Below are 21,261 nucleotides of genomic sequence, written 5' to 3'. Positions count from 1 at the left end.
CTTCCCTTCCTGCTTCCTGCCTGCTTGGAGCTGAAAGGCAGCACCTTTTGCAGTAAATCACGACAATTATTAACATTAGAGAACCTTCCCCATTAAAAAGGCAATATATTAATATGTGAACGCTCCACTCCCAAGAAGCCTTTTTTCCAACACTTCATTAACATTTTTCACCCCCAAACCATCGTATCCTTCCAAAAGTCGGCCTGTATTGCTCCGCTTCCTCAGCGCACCACTAAGGACACCACAAAAGGAGAGGAGGCACTTGTGGATAAATCAAATTTCCCATCGGGTTCCCTTCTGCTCTCCTGCCACCTGTGCTGGCTGTCACCATATCACAAATGTCCCGAGATAACTCACAAGGCTCCAGCCCCTTGCATCTGCTCCTGTGATGGTCACAGTCCAGTACTCCTGCTGTCTGCCTCCACGTGTATCCCCACGGGCACAGCTTCCAGTCACCTGGATCAGAGAGCTGCCAGCACTACAGATGCCCTTCTCCTCAGGAAAACTGGCTGCCCACCCCCTGCTTCATACTATGTAATTTATTACAGATTTTGAGACCTGAGAGGCAACCTGTCGTATTTTGAACAGCCTCTCTACTCCCAAGAAATTCCCCCCCAATACCGGATTATCAGATTAAACTGTCTTTTTGGCAAAGAGTAATAGTTTTGAAGACATAAATAAGCAGGAAGCTCAAATCAAAAACAAGGTTAGGAATATGTGAACGCTTCTTTCTACTAAATTAACACTGGCAAAAGCCAGAATGAAATATTGATCTATGTTTCTGAATTAGCTTTCTGAGGTTTGCAACCACCTTTTCATAGCTTTGAGCATAGCGCAGCAAAAAAATTGATCACCACTCATTTTGCAAGCTGAAGTGCATGGATCGTTAAAGGTTGACTTGTTAATTAAATATGGTACTAGAATCCTTGATTAGTCCTGCCTTTATAAGAACACCATTAATAAACCTGTTTTTCAATTTAGGAAAAATCATCTCTGCGTACAGTAGCCATTGGAATGTTTCTGACTGAGTGTAATACTTCATTCATTACCCTGATGGGTCCCATCACTTAGGGCTGTCCACAGGAATATATTTCATCAGCTTTTCAAATGCTATCTCTGTTTCCATGTAGAAGCCCAACATGCAAGACATCTCCTTCATACCTCACACCAACATTTTCACAAACCAGCGGGTACAAAACCCAAACTGACAGAGAACTGCAATCAGTTTTCTAGTTTATTATTTGCCACCACACAAAAGGATCACCTAGCTCAAGAATTCTCTTCTTCCCATTTTCCATTTCCTCAGTATCTTGCAGTGTATGCAAAGTGGAAAAAATACCTTTCAACAGATGCACAAGAAACCCCAAAATCAGTTCAGTAAAACTCTGTCCTTAATCCTTTTATAATGCATATTACAATATGAACATAAGCAAGTGCAACATAGTGCAATAGCTGTGGGTGTCTTATTTTTTATTTGTCATGTGATGCATCAACATTGATAGAATCTAGCCCTATCTTCCCCCAAGTACAGTATCCAAGGTCAACACTTGTTCTTTCATAAGACAGACAGCAAATGCCCCTGAGAAAAATACTAGAGAAGCCCTAAGAAAATTTGTAGCTAAGAAAGGGATTATTTTTTGAATTTTTCTCTGCAATATATCATGCAATCAAATTGACTAACACTTGTGTTATACATACACATTTTCCATATACTTACACACACAGAAGCACCCTTCAAAATTTAGAATTATTAATTTAGGGACACCAAGCGTGAAAAGATAATGATTAAATGACTAGCACTTTGCAATGCTGAGGTAGCAATACAGCTAAAATACCTGCTGAGATTCAACTGTGCCTTTATTCAGCAAAGTCACCACTGTGCCAGTGCAACATTGTCTTTTTGGCTAGTACTTAATCAGGCTTCAAGTACGTATTGCTAATAACTGTGAGCAATAAACTAATTAAAAGATTAGAGAATAGTTTGAACTGGAAGGGACCTTAAAAGATGATCTAGTTCCAACCCCCCTGCCATGGGCAGAGACACCTCCCACTAGACCAGGCTGCTCCAAGCCCCATCCAACCTGTCCTGGAACACTTCCAGGGAGGGGGCAGCCACAATCTCCCTGGGCAACCTGTGCCAGTGTTTCAGTACCCTCAAACTAAAGAATTTCTCCCTGATGTACAACCTACACCTACCCTATTCCAGTTTAAAGCCATTCCTCTTTTTCCCACTGCTTCACATAGCTATAAAAAGGTCCCTCCCCAGCTTTCCTGAAGCCGCTTCAGGCACTGGAAGGCCACTATAAGGTCTCTCCAGAGCCTCCTCTTCTCCAGGGTGAAAAATCTCAACTCCCTCCGTCTGCCTCCATAGGAGAGGTGCTCCAGCCTTCTGATTGTCCTCTGATTGTTCCAACAGCTCCATCTCCTTCCTGTGCTGGGAGCCCCAGAGATGGACACAGTACTCGAGATGGGATCTCATGAAAGTGGAGTAGAGGGAGAGAATCACCTCCCTCAGCCTTCTGGTCAAAAGGAAGGAGCTAATCTTAATTCTGCATGCGTAAGATCCTGCTTGGGTTTGGTTATAAATGGAGCTTTATACTTTTAATAGATCTTTATGCTTTTAAACCAAACAAAAGTTTCAGAAGTCTATAGTAAAAAAATTTTTACTCAAATTCATTGCAGTCCTACAAGATTCTTGATTATAGAGTAGTAATATAATTATACTATATTTCCAATAAATATTTATGTAATAAATAGTAATACTAGTATTCCATTACATATATAGTACTACAGCAATTGCACTTTTGAGATCACACCTTTGTTTTTATAAGTTGATATAACAGCACTGATTTACACTGGAGTTACACCAGGAACAGTGATTCCCCTGAGATTTGCAGAGCTGATACCAATAGTATTTATCTTGCATGCAAACTGAGAATGAACGGCTTAATCCCACCTCTGGTATGAAAAGAAAATCATTACAGTAAACCTGCACAGCTTACCCCATTGGCCACAAAATCTGGTCAAAAATGGAGAGAGCTGTCGTGAGGAACCAAAGATATAACATTGTGAATGCTGGTTGTGGTTGTGGTGCATGCAAATATTCACATAAATTGCTGCCAACTCTGCTAGTTTTAGTAGATATGAAGTAGAACAGAGGATTGTTTTGCATGCAGAAAAGAAATAAAGAGGGAGCAATTTGGTGATTAAAACGTTAATATATGCATCCCAGAATATTAATTACTACTCAAAAAGTGATAGACTGTGCCCTCAAATGAAGAGGTTTTGCCACAGAATTTAAACCTGGAGTTCATTCTACTTTTAGTGGATTTTGCTTGCTACTTTGTATATAGTAGGTCATAATACAGTTCATACAGTCCTTTTGCAAAAAATTAACAGCATTCATTGTATTACAGTGGTTGCAATTAAAAAGCAATATTTCCACACTCCTACAAAATAAGGTATTAAGTAATAAAACTACATTCTTATGTGTGCTTTGAGATCAACTGAGATATTGCAGATACCCTATTTAATGACTCTTAGCTTTTTTGAATCCTTTAAATAAATGCAATTTTCTTTGTTAAGGAGATATTGAATAAATTATGATAGTTAATGTGCTTTTTTAGATGGACTTAATTAATATCAGATATTCACTGAAAACGTAATAGAGTAAATCTAGATCAGTATGATGTCCCTTAAAAGATGAAGAATTCAGCCTCAGACAAAATATATCCAAACCCATAGATTTACAGAAAATTTCTCTCTGAACACATAGCTGAGATTTCTATTTATTCTGAAGCCATCTGTTATGCTTTGAGGGAGATCAGGCAAGTTTCACAGTACCAATACTAGAGCACAGACACAGGTTTTTTAGGACCCTAAGGGATGCAGAGTGGGAGAGGGGGTAGAGCAGAACAGAGAGGGGTCAGTATTCCCTCCCATTTTCTGCCATGCTCTACAAGAGCCAGGAGGACTCAAAGTCTCCCCCTTCCTGCCCCCTTCTTCCTCTCAGCTGAGCTGTGCTTGGAGGTCTCAGAGAGAGGTCCCTGCTTTTTATCAGCTTGCCAGATGCTCTGCAGAACCTAAATCCATTGGGTGCTGGGAAGAGCTGTGGACGTCTTTCCCAATCTGGCTCCGTTGCAAGGGACCTTCACATCATCAAGATTGGGTTTTGAATATATTTGTTCCTCATTCCACGTGCTACTGTCCCTTCCCTGTTCCAGTGAACTTGTTCCAGTTTTAATTTTCAACCTTTACATCTCTTATTGTCCTTTTATCTTACCATTGGAGGGTGTAGGGGGGTAGCAAAAACCAATTCTGTTCTCTGTTTTTTGGTTTTCCTTGACCACTAAACTGAGACACCATAACAGACAGTGCCTCAGAACACTGACTACCTCAAGAAAAACATATCCTTTTTCCAGAGCAACATTGCAATGCTGCACATCAATTTCCCACACAATTTGTATATGTGGTAACACATTCCTTCAAGGGAAAAATATGCATTAAATACATACATCCATGGAGATGCAAAAGTATTACAGCTGTACTATCTTCAGTGCCAGACACTACAGCTACTACAGCTACTAATTTGCTACTAATTTGTGATTTGGAGGAAATCACAGAATCATAGGATGGTTTAGGTTGGAAGGGACATTAAAGATCATCTAGTTCCAGTCCCTATGCCATAGGCAGCTACATCTACTACACCAAGTTGCTCAGAGCCCCATCCAACCTGTCCTGGAACACTTCCAGGGAGAAGGCAGCCACAACTTCTCTGGGCACCTGTTCCACTGTCTCACCACCCTCACACTGAAGAATTTCTTCCTTACGTTTAAGTAAAATCGACCCATTTTCAGTTTGAAAACTGTTCCCCCTCATCCTATCCCCCACATCCCCTTGTAAAAAATTCTTCCCCAGCTTTCCTATAAGCCCCTTCAAGTACTGGAAGGCTGCTCTAAGGTCTCCCCAGAGCCTTCTCTTCTAAGAAGACTGAGGATTATCTCAATTGCAAAAGCAGCCATTGATCAGTGTATGTTGCCAATTGATATATTTTTCTCTTCAAGCACTAAAATAGCAATTTTAATCACCTTATCCCAAGACCGTTAGTTTTATTGTTTCCTACATTCTTTAAATAATTTTATTCCTTTTCAAATTAAGCATGTCCCTTGTAATTTCAAATTAGTACAACTGAAAACTTCAAAGGTAAATCGAAGAGTTAAATGATTGCATACAAGCACAGGTTAAATGCTTTTAAATTAAGTCTGTGAAAACGTGTAGAAGCAGAAACCTGTCTTCAGTTTAGTATTTTCTGAAATTCTGTATATCATGAACCATAAAATTTAATAGAGATTCCCAATCTGACACCACAGTTGTAGATTACAGGATTTTATACTTACAATTTGGTAGTCCACAGGTAAATTATTGTATAGATTATTGTTGAAGGCTGATGTTGGCCAGCTGCCCACCCAGCTGCTCTTTCCCCATCCCTCCTCAACAGGGCAGGTGGAGAAAACAAGATGGAAAAAGCCAAGGATCCCAATAGGGACAGGGATATCACTTACCAAATACTGACACAGACAAAACAGACTTGACTTAGGGAAAATTAATTTGTTTTTTTGTCAATTAGAGCAGAAAACTGGGAAGCAAAAACAAAACTAAAACACCTTCCCCCTTCTTCTCAGGCTTGATTTCACTCATATCTTACTATAAATCTTTCCCTTTCCCCCACTCCTGCAGGGAGAGGAGGAATGGGGGTTTTGGTAACAGTTCCTCTGTGTCACTCCTCATGCTTTTCCCCACTTCAACATGGGTCCTTTTTATGGGCTGAAGACCACCAGGACAAACCTGCTTGCCCAGGCCCTCCACTGGCTGCTGTTCCTTCAATCTGTATTCCCTTTTCCAGTGTGGGGTCCTCCACGGCTGCAGTGTGGGTATGGGGAACCTCCAGCATGGTCCTTGGTGTGCCATAGGGAAGTGCCTGCTCCACCAACACCTCTCCCACAGGCTGGAGGGAAAGCTCTGCTCTGCTGCTTCTCACCTGATCTCCTTCCTTCTTCTCTCACCTGGGTGTTCCCAGTTTCTCGCACTTTTTCCCCTCACTACTTTGTGGTCTATTGGCCCTTCTGAAATAGGTTCTCACAGAGGTGCCACCAGCTTGGCTGAGGGGCTCAGCTGTGGGTGCAGTGAGGCCACTTCAGTCCCACCACTACTGACACCTACCTACCTACACCAAATACAATTATTTTTACTGACAGATTGCTTCTATGTCTTATACCAGAGTACTCAGTTCCTGTATCTCATTATATGAGATTGATGAAGCTGAGAGCTTTTATCTTCTGTAACTACCATCATGCCATGTAACATCTGATTATTTTCCTGCTTTGTGAATTTTATACATTCTCTAACACTCACAATTTATCAGTTATTGCCCTTCAAATGAATTATCTGAAATCATGAGATATTAAAGGTAATACACCATATGCATACCACTGAACACTCACATAAGCACTACCCAATAATATGGCCTACTTTGTTGACAAAAGTTTTAAAGAACTTTTTCTATTATCCTAATCTGTGCATGCATACACTAACTCTTCAGTTACCAGTATTTAATTGTGACATTTTCTCTGTGTGTTTGGTCAAGTATCTATATTTGAAATATTTCCAACAGATAGTACAGTTACATGTACTACTAAAAAAAAAAAAATTTACATAGGAAGAAGAGAAAAAAAAAGGTTTCTCCTACAAGGACACTTACATGAATTTGAAAATAGCTTGACAGTATCACCCAACTCAATTAGAAACTGCAGACAGCAGCTTTCAGTCTTCCAGCACCTGAAGGGGCTACTGAAGAGATGGGGAGGGCCTTTTACAAGGGTGTGCAGTGACAGGATGGGGGGCAAGGATTTTAAACTGGAAGAGGGGACATTTAGGTTAGGACATTCTTTCATGTGATGATGGTGAGACAATGGAACAGGTTGCCCAAGAAAGTGTTGAAGGCCAAGGTGGATGGGGCTTGGAGCAACCTGGTCTAGTGTGAGATGTCCCTGTCCATGCAGGGGGGTTGGAACCAGATGATCTTTAAGGTCCCTTCCAACCCAAACCAGTCGATGATTCTATGATTCAATCTCTCAAAGCAAGAACTTTTTCCTAGCAAAGGGTAGCTGGCATAAACAATAAACTACATTCCCAGTGTTACAGAGGGCAGCTTTACCCCAGTGCAACACACTGCTAAACACTTCAGAAAGGCCAAAGGGCTTCACAAACTTTGGTGTTGACAGAGTCCATCCTAAGAAAACTTGACTACACCATGCTTAAACCAGGTGGTATTCTTACAGACAATCCCTAGACTGGAACAAAGACCTTGAAGAAACTTATTTAGTTATTTTGAGAACAAAATGTATACAAAGCATTAAAACAGATTAACATACTCATTGAGGAACACTAAATTTAATACATAAATTCATTGGGGAAGCAGTAAACATACTGTATAAATTAATTAGTTTGTGTTTATCTTCATTAAGTGCTACTTAATGAGTTAATAAGCTTGAAAAGCAACAACAAATGACAAATTGCTAAAGTGCATCTACAGGTTTTTTGTTTGTTGTGTTCCTTTTTTTTTTTTTTTTTTTAAATCAGCACCTCTAAATAAATGATGCATCTCTGAATACAAGCTGGTAACATTGTGCAAGGTCACTTTACCTTCTAGACTGCATTAATAGGTACATTTTCCTACAGCATTTGATTTTACCAGAAAAGCTCAGACTTTACAAAGTTCATCTGTGGGAGGTTATGCTAAGCTCTAAGAACCACCTGATCTTTAAAATTAAGAAAATAGCTTCTTATTTGCATTACAGGATGACTTTCATCTTCTTGGGAAATGTTAATCAGAAGCATACATACACACACTTAGATGCATACACACAAATACCTATATTCACACATAAAAAATTACATTACTACAGCTGAGAACTATACTCAGGCTTTTATGGCCTGGGGATGATGAACACAGAACCACATTGTCACAGGAGTGAATTGGGAACAGGCTGGGCAGCACTGGGGAAGCCATATCCAGCACAAATAAACACTCCAACTTTTCTGTTGGTGTGTGAGTGTTCCAGCATTGACTGAGATTTTATTAGCGTGCTATGGAAGATTGAAATAGTGGCACAGTTTGTCACATCACAGTTACACACTGCTTATGCTCTCATTTTCCAGAGCATAAAGGCCGAAGTGCTGCTGGTCTGTGTTGTTTAAACAAAACAACAAAAAAAAACCCCCACATACACCCGTTTTGCACTTGCTCTCTTCCTATACAATAATGTATAATTGAGAGAAGATGGCAAACAACATCCCCATGTACATTAGTCATATTGATATTATAAATACCTTTAAAGTAAAATATAGCCTGAACACATCTTTGACTCCAATGCAGCACCAGTGCATTAGCTAAGCATGGTTCAGTGAATGTATCAATACACAGTCCTCTCAGCTTCCCAGGACATACACAGTTCACAGTAAAATTACAAGTGCTACCTTGATAAAATATTTAAAGCAATCTTTGACTATTACATGCTCAAACAATTTCTTAGATAACCTTGGAATATTAATCAACTTTTTCATCCCCTAAATTGTTTTTTTTTTTTACTCCTTAAAACAAACTTAGAGTATCAGAATCCAATTTCCCCCTGTAGGAAAAATAAATAGATAAAACAGTATTTAGAACAAAGACTGTCAGTTCTTTTAAGGGATTCTCATTCCTTGGATTACTTTCCTTTTTCCCCAAGAATACCTAGGTCCAAGGAAATCAGTGTGCTTAATTCCCGATTCTTTGTAAATGAGGAGAAATATCAGGCAAATTTTACACCCATGCTTACACCAAAAAATTCAATATTCAAAGCATCCTCCAGCATTAGCAAACAAATAATATCTCAGTATCAGCTGTCAGCATGAGAACACTCCTGAAAGAGGAAATAAAAGCAGTATCAGAGAATGCTACAGCACTAATCTTGGATCATGTAAGCAGCTCTGTATTTCTACAACAGTAGCATGAACTTCATAAATGGAAAAGAAAAAAAAATACACTTCAAAGAAGGCATGTGCTGATACAGAACAGCTACCAGAAATTCTTTCCTTAAAAGTAAATAACTCTGTAGCCTGCTGTTTAAGCAAACCTTGAACTATTTTAAATCCTACTCATTCTGTAAACTGAAACGTTATCTATCAATCACACTGTCTTTAGACATTTTCAGTATATTTTGGTCACTTAAGATTCATTCACCAAGAATTCGAAACCAGGAACATCATTAAATGCCATGTCCACACTTGGATAAAAATGTATATTAAGTAAATCAAGACATACTCATGTCACAAAAAGGTCCTCAAGAGTTTTGTGCTGACACTTAAGCAGTAAGACAGCTAATGAGAACAGCTACAGTCTGCTCAGCACTGTTTAGTGCAACAAATTGACTTTAGATGATTTGTCACTGTGTCTCTGCAGGAAGAAGTCACACCACTCAGGGGGATGGGGGGAAGGAGAAAGGCAGCTCACAACATGCTCATCTAAAGAAATCTGTGATCCCAGGTAATTACTGGGATAATAGTAAAAATATTGCTAGAAAGAACATGAAATGTGGAGTAAGTTTAACTGTTTATCTCAGTTACAATTATATATTTTTGAGGTTCTGATAGACACTTCAGCCTTCATTCATGTCTTTTTTTTTTTTTTTTTAGTAGTCATAATAGCAATTTAAAAGACCAGTTTTCAAAAGCAATTCAAATGTGGTTTGAAACAGAAGAACCACAATGGGTCACTGCCTGCATTTTCACAAAAACAGCCACTGGAGTCACAAAATAAAGGACGGATGGTGTAGGCTGGGATTAGTTTTCTTTCTGTTTTCCTTTAATATATTTTGTTATTTTATTTTTAAGCCATTATGCTTGTGGAATAGAAGGGGAAATGCCAGCAGCAGCCAGAGGCAGCACCAGCTGGGAGTTGGAAATGGCACTTGTAGTTTTTAGCTGTCAGATGTTGGCTGAAATTTAACAAGTGCCAATATGAAATGATCTGCAAATCTCTAGCTTTTTTTAAACTAGCACGGATAAATTAAGGGTTTGGAGAGCAATTTGAGGTCTGTTATATTATTATACTTATACATGAAGTATTACAAGTTGTTCAGTCTTAACTGCTTTCCTGGCTTAGCAGAACTCCCACCCACATCCTGAGCTTACACATCCAAGCAAAAAGGCACTCTGAATTACATTTGATCCATCCCCTGTTAAAACTCCCTGATATCTTTTCTCTCTTGTTGATAATTTTATGTGACAGAAGACATCAAAGATAAATGAGATCTATTAACAGTTAGCACTTATTTACTCTTATAAGTGGTTCCCATGAATTGCTACTGTCTTACAATATGGAATAAATCTGGAAATGATGAAACAATACAAGGAAGATGCAGAAAACACCACAACCACACAAATATTTTTCTAGCCCCTTCAACACAGGGCTTTGGGCCTAACCTCAAATTTTATATCCAAAACCGTATCTTTTCTGAACTAGACTTCCCTCTCCCAAGCAACAGGCTCCATGTGAGAACTGTGTGTGCTTGAATCAAGAAGGAATTCACATATGTGCACCCGGCCCACGAGCAGGAACCAAAAATAAATAAATAAATTAAAATCTTCCTCAGTAACTTGCAAGTTCAGCAAATATTCTGCAACAGCAGCCACAACATTGCTGTCCTTCCTTTATGAGAAGATCAGCTAACATTTAAAACATGGATGTGGATATACAGGAATACACCCAGGCCCACCCTTCCAGCCATTCCAAAATGCCAACCAGTTTATCAGTACAAATAACCCTCTGGGAATTTGCACAGCCAGCCTACCAATGCCACGGCATCCCACCACCACACTGGCCTCTCAAATATCCTCATCCTTTGTGCAGAAGATACTGCATTGAATCAGGAGCCAAGGGTAGGGGACATAAGGTGCTTTTCTTTGGCTGTGTGCATATTTCTTTGATTTCTAGACTAGAAAAACCAGTATAAACTGCTCCAGCATGCTGTGGCCCATCACCTTTGTTGTGCATTACAAACCAAGGAGGCTACGTGAGTTGAAAGATCTGCAGACAATCTGAACAAAATAATTGGCTGTCCCTTCCCAGGTTATGCTATAGTCTTGGATGGCTGAGAGATTCCATCCGATTCACTGGCACTGAACTTACTTTTTAAAATTGTTATGTATTTTATTTAAATTATGGTCCTAAAAATATTAAGATAGAGCTAGTCTAATGATGGCTTACTTTATAGTGTTGAACAACAGAAATGGAATGGGTTATTGGTTAATGAAACTCATCTGACTTAAACTGTACTTTCTATCTCATTTGTCCCTGCAGACAATAATCAATTTCCCCTTACTCTTCTCTCATGTGATGGAAAGTTTTTTGGGAACTGGGACTGTCATTTATGATACATCTTTGGAGGACCTAGGCCACCAAAGCCCAAAGGATTTGAAATGTTACTGCATTTCCACATCCTCATCAAATAACAAGGACATTCAACTGCTCTTCCTAGCAGACACAACTCTCAGGAGCTATTTTTAAAACTAATAATGAGGAGAAAGTTTCCAAGTAGTATTCTCCACTCCTGGAAAACTTATATAAGGGAACATACTTAAACCACTTCATGCTGACTTTTTACACTGCTGGTAATTAGATTTATTATTAAACAGGTATTCAGGTCTATACTGGAACACTCTGACATCAGTGGGAAGGGGATGGCAGGCGTGGCTTCCATAGCAGCAGCCACGGGTGCAGCCAGCACGACGCTGCGCAGTTGCTGTGGGCTCTCTCCCCTTGCATGCTTAGGATTCCTCTTTCTGCAACAACTGCACTGTTACCCCAGTCCAGCACCTTTTCCTAAAGCTCTGTAGCAGGGATATATCACTATCCTTAAACATCCTCAGTTCAACTAAAAAATTGAGAGAATATGACAGGGAGTCGAAGGAGCGGCGAGGGAAAATAACCACCAATGCAAATGCTGCCAGTACTGTATCAAGGAATGAGATTTTACTTTTTTGGAGGAAGCATTTTGGAATTAAATAGATGCAGCAAAGAAGTATTAAAAGAAGCATGAATTCAGAAAGCATGGATAGTAGTTACACCAATAGACAAGATGAAAATTGCTCAGACTGTGAAGCTATAAAGTCTCTGTGGGTCAAAGTTACCACAAACCTCCTTGGCTTCCTCAGCCTTTACCCACTGGGATATGATTTCACACTGATCAATGGTTTTGGTCTCAAGACACCAGATTTTTATTAAAAATTAAACCTTGCAGCTCCCGTGTGGTGTTTGTGCCCACCTTTCCTTTCACAGGAGGAGAAAGTGTATGTCTGTAAGCATAGACAAGATGATGAAGTCTCAGAACCTCACTTGATACAGGATTGGAGTAAAATTACTGATTCTATCACCACCCACTTTACCCCTCCATGTGGAAAGCCAGTCACCATCAGGGCTAGGATCTCTTCACTAGCAGCGTTTGCATTGGAACCCAGCTAGTTCTGACACTCAGAAGCACTTCCAAGCTTTTTCTGCCACAGGCATAAGGAGGGCAGTTAAGGGCAGAAGACCTCCTGGGAGAGTCCTAGAGAAATGTCCCAGGCAGAGGAAGCCAAACTTGGCAGGGCCTGTACCAATACTTGTTTGTCCAGAGCAGACCCTGGAGCAAATTAGTCAGCCAACAATGCCTCTTTTCCCTCTGCCCCTCTTCAGAAGGAAGTACTTCTCTATCTCTGGTAGGGACAGGGAATTAATTAGCATATGTGCAGCATGAACAATCAGGAGGCTTGAACCTGGGACTAATGCAGGAGCCAAATTATTTCGACGCTTCAAACGCATTCACTGAGAAAGGCTGAAAAGGGGCAAGGGAAGTACTGGGCCACTTGACATCAAAAACAGTATCTGTGGTAGGAAGTGGAAGCAGAGCAGAGTAGCTTGCAGTGTTTTTGTACCCTTTTCTTTATATGGCTGTGTTGGCACACTGGGATGTAGACGAGCATGTCCTGCAGGGAAAGGGAGAGATGTGACAGGACTGGGGAATTGTCAGCCCAGCGCATGACCCCGCATGCTGAAGCTGCTCCGGCTGTTTTTGCATGAAATACACAACACATCTGAACTTAGTCTTCCCCCAGGATCACAGCAGCTCTGCCTAAAAGCAAACTGGTTTCTTTTACAAAGACAAACAAGCAAAAGATTAGTTTAAAAGCCTGCTACAACTGTTGTGCAATAAAAAACAAGTGACAAGCTTTTAGGCTTAATTGCTTCATCAGTCCAATAAGGGAGTAAGGTATTCTGAGCCTGAAAGCTTGTTTGCTTTTTTTACCAGCTACTATTAAACTAATAAACAGCTCAATCTCTCCAGACATTATTTATATTTTATTACTCCAGAATGGCTAAAAAAAAGAAAAGAAATCACTATTTTAAAAAGCATTAAAAGTCTAACATTTAAAGAGAACAAATTATGAGGTTTTGATTCTGCAGAGCGGGAACTGCCTTCCAGGCAGACAGAATTAGTCACATTTACCAATCTCTGGATAGAGCAAGGCTGCTTATTAAAATTAAAAGAACACCTAAGAGACTTTCTCTGAGAAGAAAACTTCTATGACCACCTGCTTGATGGGTCAGAATATTCTCTACAAGGGTCTCTGTCCAACTGAAACATACTACATCAATCATCTGGACCAAGCTATAGGAACAGCCTTGAAAGGCCAGGCTACATTTTAGAGGAAGCTTATGGCTGTACCAAGTTACACCTTACCATCTATGTGTACATAAAGCTGCCCTGGCTGCTAAAAACTTGGAAGAGCACACAGCCAGTTGACCCTCAGCTCTCCCCCCCACCTTCTGAAGGCCAAAGATAACTATGGTATAAAACGATTCAAGCATGCCTTCTCCAGCAGGCAATATCTGAGCAAATTCTGATTCCACAGAATGCATGTTCTAAAGCCAGGCATTTAGGTTGTGATAATTGACTATAATAGGTTTTTGTAAACAGTTTACACATATCTATCTTTGCCATCACATAAAAATAGAACAAGTAGTAATATTTCCATATAGGCATTTTCTACAGAACATTGTCATAGAAACAAAACTTTCTATAAGCATGGGAAGATAGTGGTCGAGATTGCCTTAAGGGCATATTTTCCATGAAAAAGTCTTGCTCCAGTGCTAATTAGAAAATTAGTAACAAATTTACAAGTAATTAGATCGAGGTGTTAAATCACTAATGTTCCTCAAATAAAACTCCTAATTAGGACTCACTGCACTATTATCTACAATCTAGGTCTGCCAAACTGCCCAAACTTCCCCTTTCTAGCTGACATCCAGGACACTGCCAGGGAAATGTTAAGCACCTACAGGTGCTTTCCCTTCTAGAAAGAGCCCTCACTTGACTTGGGCAGGTACAGGAAAGGTCTCCCAGGCCCAGCCACTTCAAACCCATAGTAGAAAGGCAGAGCAAAGACAGTCATAGACATACATTCAGATACCTACCACCAAAAGGTCATTCACCTCTTTCTTTTCATTACATAGGGAGCCTGGGCACTTCCTCAGATTAAGCTTCTCTGATGGGATTTAGCTGCTGATACCATAAAAATATAAAACTATCAACACTTTGTAGTGTTCCTTCCTCCTACATGGCATTTCCTAGACTCTAAGACAAATGCAGTTGGATAGATGCTTTTGTTTTATTACATCTAATAAAACAGCGCCTGACACAAAGGTATCTCAGTTGATAATTGATCCACAGTGTACTACTCGAATAGAAACAGCAACACTTAAAATTCCTTTATAGCCCGTTTAGCTGAGAGATACTTGACTGCTACAAAAAAAGACATCCACAATCATATTGGCATTCCTTGCAGCCTGCAGGCAGTCTTTCCAGACATTTTGGATCTAACCTCAAAACAAAATCATCTGTGATCTCAGGAAAGTGGATGCAGAGATTTTTACATATCAGAAAGAAAAAAAAAAGAAAAAAGCCTTTGACCTCTTTATTTCACGTCCACTGAATATTGCATCATATCATAAAAGTGTTTCTATTTGTATGGAACACTACACTCTCACTTTGACATAAATAATCATAAAAAGTAATTATGTCTTCTGAACCACAAGCAGGATCAGTCACCTGGATTTTACTGCCCGTTTTTATCTGTTCTGATATTTGCTTGTGCCACAGCTGGAACATTCTTCATATGCCTACAAGAAATCCTTGCCTGCACACCTCTGAGACAGAGCTAACTTCCAGGATCTCACTATGGACTGAAATCACATTGTCTGGTTACCTTTAGATAAACCTTTGAACAGCAGCCCCTCTTTGCCAGGCATATCCATGTGACAAAGCCATCTGTTCCATCTTAGACATTGTAACCGAGGGAGGGGAAAAAAAAAAAAAAAGCTTTAAGTGATTTGCAGAGTAACATTGAATACCTTTCAGATGCTAAAAGAAATGCTTTATTTTGGAAGAATTTGTACCTTCTCTCCAGAACTTACTCTTTCTCCCACCAGCTCAGGTGAGAGTGCCTTATGCACCGGAAGAATGAACTTGGTTACTGCAGAGCTTGTATTTGAGTCAGCACAGGGGTCAGCCTCACACTGCCAAAGATGCGTGTGATCTTCCATTTTTTTGAGACCACTGAGTTTGGAATTGACACCTTACCCTAGACACGCATTCATTCCAGAGAGGAACTATCCATTTTTAGCATGGCTGGAAATTACCAGCTATTTCTGGTTGGCTGCACTCAGGGTTGTGGTCAATGGCTTGATGTTCAAATGAAGACCAGTGACAAGTGACATTCCTCAAGGGTTGTAGTGTCACCATTTTCTCAGTGACATGGACAGTGAAATTGACTGCACTCTCAGCAAGTTTGCTGACAACACCAAGCTGTGTGGTATGGTCAACACTCTGGAGGGAAAAGGATGCCATTCAGAGAGACCTCAACAGGCTTAAGAGGTGGGCCCATGCCACCCTCATGGAGGTCAATAAGGCCAACTGCAAGGTCCTGAACATAGTTGGGGGAAATCCCAAGCACAATTAGTGATTGGGTGGAAAATGGATTGAGAACATCCCTGAGGAAAAGGACTTGGAAGGGTTAGTTGATGAAGAGGTCAACATGAGCCAGCAACATGTGCTTGCATCCCAGAAAGTCAACTATATCCCAGGCTGCATTAAAAGAAGCACGGCCAGCAGGCTGGGGGAGGTGATTCTCCCCCAGTGCTCTGCTCTCATGAGGCTCCACCTAGAGAGAGTGTTGTGTCCAGCTCTGGAGCTCCCAACATAAGACGGATATGGGGTTCTTGGTGCAAGACCAGAGAAGGGCCACAGAGATGATCAGAGGGTTGAAGCACCTCTCCTCTGAAGAGCTGAGAAAGTCTGGACTGTTCACGTTAAAGAAAAGAAGGCTCTGAGGAGATCTTATAGCAGCCTTCCAGTATCTGAAGGGGCCTACAGGAAAGCTGGGGAGGAATTTTATACACGGGCATGTAGTGATAGGACAACAGAAAATGGCTTTAAACTGGAAGAGAGTAGATTTAGGCTCGGTATTAGAATGAAATTCTTTAGTATGAGGGTGGTGAGACACATGAACATTTTGCTGAGAGAAATTGTGGATGCTCCCTCCCTGGAAGTGTTCAAGGCCAGGCTGGATGGAGTTTTGAACAACCTGTCCTAGCGGAAGGTGTCCCTGCCTGTGGCAGGCATGTTGGCACTAGATAATGCAACCCAAACCATTCTATGATTCTCTATATATGACCTAACAATCACAGTTATTTCTACCACCTAGAAGCCATTTATCTGTGATGCCTTATTGTTGGGATTCACAAAATCACAGAATGTCTCTTTTTGTTTAATACCATGGCAACTAGCCCAGCAAAAACATACGTATTTGCTACATCCACTAGAAAAAAACCCATAACCTTCAGTCAAACTCTTCCTACAGCAAAGCACAATGAATGATGGTTTTAATATTATTTTTGTCTTCCTGCAACTTTCAGTAACCTCAATTATTTTTCAGTGGATACATCCAAGCCTCTGTATTCAAATATTCATTCATACTGGAGATAGCCAGAGATGTTCTCACTAGAAATAGGTTGTTGCTTTGTCAGAAAGAGCAGGTTTTGCTGCAACAAAAGCCTTTCTTTGAATGGTACTGCAAACCCAGGATGTAATTTTGGGGCAAAACATGATGACCATAGACCTCAGCTACAATACATGGTAGCTGAGACCTAGAATCTACACAATCAAGATTTGAAGACTTCCTACACTTCAGGTTGCACAGCCTTCAAAGAGAAGAGAGAAATCTTTTCTTGACTGAACAGATGCAATGTTCGTGTTGGCTGTCCCAGGAATTCAAAAGAATAATATTTTAAAGTGGAGCATTTAGAAAGAAGGATCAAAACCCAAACTCCGTAATCCAGCCCTCCTCTTCTACCTGCGTAATAAAACAGACCAGGAACAGACACACTTACAGGCATGAATCAAAACATGGTATGATATATTAACAATTACCCCACAAAAAGACTGTGTGAATTGCCATGTATACACACACACATTGATGTTTATTTGACTGCTGTGACATGTCTCTAAGAAGCTAAATGAATTAACAGCTAGGCTTGGCACCACATCAAACACACACCTTAGAGAAAATTAACAAATCTAAGTGCAAAGGTCAGGCCTTGTTGCTTGCCAGGAAGCTTCTTTCATCTTACTGAGCTAAAAAAATATTTGTCATCTTTTTCAGAAAGGTGCAGCAAACTGTATTTCACATGAACTTGGCAGAGTCTTAATCCAGCAGGTCTGGCCCACAAAATGGCAAGTATCTCCAGCAGCTGTTATTGTTGACAACATGTGACAATATGATATTCCCAGACATCATCAACTGCATCCCCAGTTATGGCTAATTCTGTGCAGGATTACAATATTCTCCTATGATCATTAGCTACAGTTCTCTTAATAAGTAAAAAGGAGATGAAGTGGAAAACCCACAAAGAATGAGCAAGTGAGGTTTGCTGGTCTACAATCAGAAAGACTGTAGTAACAAGCCAACACACAGCTTGGCTTGAGATAGTACTGACTGAGATGCAAAGGAGCTTTGGGCCCCACTGCTTATTTAGGTTTTTATTTTGGTTTTGTTATGATTTTTTTGTAAGACAGGTGAGACATTCACTAGTTTGCCACTTTTTATAGAGCTGGACAAGAAAATATAATATTGATTAAAATCTGGATAAAATTCAGATTGGAAGAATATTTTCTGTTGTACCTCACAATTGAACCAAAAAGACCACTTTGTGTGCGTATACACACTTATATTCAAGCAGGATATTTAAGCACCTCCTTTTGTGAAATAAACACACAAAAAATCACTCTGAAATAACTTTGTGGTTTGGACAATCAAGTGAGACAGAAGAGGCTCATGTTCAAATCCATAATTCATCTTATTAAACTGTCCCATTTATTATGGCCATTTACCTCATGATCACTCTATTAAACAGAATTTCTATGTTCAGACTAAGAAACCATTCCTCTCCAGAAGAGAAAAGATGTGGTTGAAGCTGCCATTCTGTCATTTTATGATAAAAATACATTAAGACAGCTTTAACCTAGATAATTATTTTTTTTTTTTTTTGGCATGACACCCTACATAAGCATGGTATTTTAGAGATACCTTCAAGCAAGGATCTGAATTTAGCACTACAGTGTTGTTTTACAGAAGTGCATGCCACATGCTTTTAATCTCATTATGCTCATTTGAAATAATGGTACTACTTAAAGTAACATCATGCTAGCATAAAATGCAAGAGCTATTTCAAAGCAGCACAATAAACCACTGTTTCATGATGGTCAGTTTCCTCAACCAACAACTACAAATTCCAAGTAATTCAAGCTTTATTTAATACCTATTGTGCAATTAAGGGATATGCTATATCTTGATAGATTTATTCAAATAATTTTATACATTTCTATGTATGCATTTTCCAAATTAAATATGTGTTCTGCATAGTCTATACCAAACATTATCACTAGTATTGCAAAATCCTTCCATAATCAGGAATGACACAGTTCACAAAAGTATTATAACAGAAACAGAATGTATAAAGCCAGTTTCAGTCTGGAAACTTTTAGTTCTGGCCTAACCTATGTAATATTAGACAAACATCATCTCCTCTGTTCCTTCCTCTTACAAATTGCTTGCTGTACCTGTGTCATCTCTTGAGGCCAAGGACTGGCTTTCTCTTTGTGTAATGTGATTTACAGCTGGGAGTTCTGAATGCTGCTACAACATAAAATCACTGCAACGGTTCAGAGCTCTGCTCTACCAATCCCCCTAATCCCAGTCTTTACTGGTACTTTTAATGGCATCCCTGCTGTTCCATGACAATAGTCCAGTCAAGAATTTGTCCAATCACTCAACCAACTCTACAGACATATGCATACAAACATGTTTGGGGTTGTTTTTTTTTTTTCTGGGGGGGGGAGGAGGTTGTAATCCTTAGGTCACATCCAGACATTGGCAATGAAGTCTACACTTGTTTTATTCTCAGCAAAAGAGAACTGCCATCCCCCACACACAAAATCATTACCAAAGTAAAACATCACCTAAAAAGCTACTGCTTCAGCGCTGCCCACTTGGTTTTGGTATAAACTACTGATAACAATCCATCCAGTCAGTGTTCTACAGCACAATACATGGAAAATACAGGGCTCAACAGGAGAATACTCTCGTATAAAGATGTGAGAGTTGGAGAAAAGAAGCCTCAGTCTGCCTGAGATATTCCCCAGAAACAACCCACAGAAGGAGACCCGGCTCTGCAATCACACTCAGCCCCACACACTGCTGCAGGGCTGACATTCTCACTTTTCCAGTTGGAATAACAATTCCAAGTTCAAAAGTTTCCCACAGGAAGTTCATAAACTCCCTGTGCAAACACCTAAATTACATCGCCCCCCATCCTCCTGAAGCAACCGGGATGATTCTGGCACACTACTCGGGACCTTCCCAGGGGGAAGATCACTCATTTTGCTCCAGAGCGAGGTTCTGAGGCCAGCAGGCTCCCAAGGCCAGCAACCCGAGCCCTTTCCAGCCAGGGTTTGTGATACCCAGCCCCAAGTTCCCCAATGCTGTTGCGAAACCCGGGCCCTGGGAGCCCCCCGCGGGTTGGGAAGCAGTGGTTCGGAAGCCACCTGAAGAGAGAGGGTCGCTAGAAAAGGAGCCTCGCACACAGCATTACTCTGACACCCTTCTTTCGCCCCTTTGGCACGGACGCCTCGGCAAAACATTGAGATTTAACCGACTGACACTACCAGTAATAGAAAAGGTTTATCAGAAAATTCCCATCCAGTTGCCTGTCAGCACGGATTATTTATTTACACCAGTCAGCGGGCTGACTGGCTCTCCTCAGCCTCTCCGCCTAAACGGGGCGCTGGGGAAGAGCAATAGCATGCCTGTAACGCGGCTAAATTTAAGGAAAAGCACAAACCCGATAGAGCTTAGGTTAGTTTTCCCACCTCCGCACACAATAAGAGCGGGCTCAAGCGAGCACCTCAGTGACCCATTGCATCCATCTCCCTCCCTCCTTCTCTCTCCACCCACAGCACGGGCAGCTCTTACCTCCTCCTCCCCGGCAGGACACGACACTCAGACCAAAAATAATTTTTTTTAAAAAAGGCAAGGAAAAAAATCCATACCAGCAAGCAACCTCCACTCAAAGAGGCTACAAACCCCCTCCACACCAGCCCGTTCCGATGGATGCCGGGGGACCCGCGGCACCCTCCCTGAAAGCAGCACTCACCTCAGGGTGGGGGTACGCAGTCTGCAACTGGGGTTGTGGGGGGGGGGGCTCCACCTCTCTGGGGGTGCCGGGCAGCACGGTGGGGCGAGGCGAGGGGGCAGCGTGGCCCGGCACCGCCACACACTTTCACTCGGGGGTCTTTCTTTACAGCACGGCTTGCCAAGCCGAGCCGATCCTCTGCTTTCCTGCCTCCCCCAGCACTCCGCCCTGCCCACCCCTCGCAGACACCTCCCCTCCCAGCGATGCCCAGCTGCCTGTGTGCGTGTGTGTGGTGTGTGTGCCTGTGTCTGTCTGTCTGTCTGTGTGTCCCACCCCGCTCCTGCACCACCCCTCCCCGGTACCTGCCAGGGGGAGCCAAGGGAGGAGGCACTTGGGTTCGGTGCCCTCAGCCTCCCCCCGCATTGTTTGGCCGCGGT

At 41.1% G+C, this 21,261-nt stretch overlaps 1 protein-coding gene across 1 annotated transcript in view; it reads right to left on the bottom strand.

Annotated features, from left to right (window-relative positions):
* Positions 1-20,923, bottom strand: part of MYO16 (myosin XVI) — a 368,492-nt gene extending 347,569 nt beyond the window's left edge. Inside the window, exon 1 of the mRNA XM_071743005.1 lies at positions 20,846-20,923. The gene's annotated coding sequence lies outside the window, so the exon portion shown is untranslated. The remainder of the gene's footprint in view (positions 1-20,845) is intronic.
* Between the last annotated feature and the right edge of the window lie 338 nt (positions 20,924-21,261).

The sequence above is a fragment of the Heliangelus exortis genome, chromosome 1 (genome assembly GCF_036169615.1).
Source record: "Heliangelus exortis chromosome 1, bHelExo1.hap1, whole genome shotgun sequence".
Taxonomy (NCBI): domain Eukaryota; kingdom Metazoa; phylum Chordata; class Aves; order Apodiformes; family Trochilidae; genus Heliangelus; species Heliangelus exortis.
This window is presented reverse-complemented; position numbering and strand designations above follow the sequence as displayed.